Genomic DNA, 2,307 nt, shown 5'->3' with positions numbered 1-2,307 from the left:
AATAAACCCCTAGTCTCCTTTTACACAAAAAATAAGGTAATCCTAAAAAATCAATTCGGCTTCCTCAATAACCAATTCTTAATATTCTATATTCTAAGCATCAAGAAATTGCAATATTTTAGTATTACGCGACCATTATCATACATTGTATCATTCTCATTTTGGCACACACCTGTTTCTTGAAATATTCCACTTTTTGCTCATCAAAAACAAATAAGCAAACTAGTTACTTCAGCCAACGCTCAAACCGCGTTGAGTGCACTCGTTCTCGTCCGCGCTGAGTGCACTCGTTCTCGTCCGATCACGAAAGTTAAGCAGCGCTGGGCACGGATAGTACTTGGATGGGTGACCGCCTGGGAACTCCGTGTGGTGTTGGCTTTTTTTTTATTTTTCCAATATTTTTTACTTTTCTTGACAATCTATTTTTAATAATCTATAACCTAAGCATCGAGAAAAAGAAATATTTTGATACTACACGACTATTACCTCACAATTATATATTATATCAAAAAATAATATTATACAGGGTGGTTGGTAACTGGTGGTACAAGCGGAAAGGGGGATTCTACGCGAAAAAAGAAATCGAAAATATAGAATAAAAATTCTTTTTTAATTTTTCTATCGAGACAACGATCTACAGTGAGATCCGTTATAACGAGATGTGATAAAGTGCACGCGTACCAAGCGAAAATTCAACTAAAATTTACAAAACGATAATAACACCAATTTGGAATATCACTATGGGACAAAAGCAATGAGTCATGTAAATAAACCAGAGTCGCTTCTAGAAGATTCAGAACAATAGCTAACGCCCCATGGTATGTCAGAAAGGAGGATATACACAAAGCTTAAAAATACCACAAGGTCGATGAAGAAATTAGCAGGTACGCAGAAAAATATAAGGAACGAACGGCAACACATCCAAACCAGCTAGCTACTGAAGCGAGCAAAACACTCATAGAAAGAAGACGAAAAGAACACCCCACTGACCTCGCTACAGAAATAAAATAAACAAACAGGAAGATGGTATCCCGCTAGGGATAGAAATCCACATATTACTTAGCAATTAAGTTAGCAATTAAGTTAGAAAAATGTACTAAATGCCCATCTGAACTAATTGTAAAGTACAAATTAAATAATAAAAAAAAAATTTGTCGCATACGGCGCTCAAACTTATTCCGAATACAGCCGAAGAATGACGATTGATCTGTTCGGTCATCTCTTACTGTCATGCCAACTTCATTGTTACCAGTGAAGGAGCATTTTATTCGTTCTGAATCTTTTGGTGTTCTCTTTCATTGCTCGACAACTTAACATAGTAAATAGGGGCTATTCTGACTAAACCATCTTTGGAATATTCTCTATCGACGGATTCGAGTCCAATTTAAATCGGTGCAGTAGTTTTTAAGTTATAACCGAACGAACATAAAAGTATTTTGCACTTTATACATGTATATATGTACATGTATATGTATACCAGACAGAGAGATGTTACAAAATTTGAAACCTATACTGGGCCCTTGACTGTTAGGCTCTGTTGGTTATAGACAACATAAGTTAGAAGATGTAACAATTCTGATTGTAATAATTGCGTAATGTAATTAATTTTTATCTGCGGAAGACACGTCTGTATTTCGGACTGAATTCTTAAGAACTGACAATTAACAATGATTAAACTGTTTAACAATTGAACTATTAAACAAAAGGAAATAATATCGGCATCTTTTATATATATTTGTCGGGTTTGCATTAGAATTAGGGTTAGGGGCGTGAAACGAATCTTCGTTTGGGTTACACGTTGTCGTTATGCAATAGAGAAGACATTGACTAGTGCAAATACGATTATTATAGAGCCGGACAAGTAACCGTGGTAGTTAGGTACTCGAGAAACTAATGACAATGATCCTAGGTTCAATAACGAATCCGCGGTCGACGGGATGATAGATGAACGTACTCACAAAATCTAAGTCGGATGCGTAATATTCACTGGTCGTAAAGGGTTACTTCTTTCATCAGTGAGACCGCGAACGAGAATGTCTTTCCCGTCCCGATGATGCCATAGAGGAAAACTATAGTGGGGTGTGTCTAAGGACACGAGATCATCGGATTCGTCGAGAAAAGCCTGCGTTCAGAAAGTAAGGGAAATTGACGTTGCTGCTAATTGGTCAATCTCCATATCGGTGGTTAGAAAAAGATGCTAGCCGCCCTCGAGGGAAAGTTGCTAGTGGGAGACGCCGCTCGTTGAAAAATAGGTCTCCCCTATCTTCCCGTAGTTGGGACAAAGACTGTATGTCTGTTTGAAGGACT

At 37.5% G+C, this 2,307-nt stretch overlaps 1 pseudogene; it reads left to right on the top strand.

The window, feature by feature from the left end:
- Window positions 1-234: 234 nt before the first annotated feature.
- Window positions 235-378, top strand: LOC112212006 (annotated as a pseudogene).
- Window positions 379-2,307: the final 1,929 nt, after the last annotated feature.

The sequence above is a fragment of the Bombus impatiens genome, unplaced genomic scaffold (assembly GCF_000188095.3).
Source record: "Bombus impatiens unplaced genomic scaffold, BIMP_2.2 scf_0004, whole genome shotgun sequence".
Lineage (NCBI taxonomy): Eukaryota > Metazoa > Arthropoda > Insecta > Hymenoptera > Apidae > Bombus > Bombus impatiens.
This window is presented reverse-complemented; position numbering and strand designations above follow the sequence as displayed.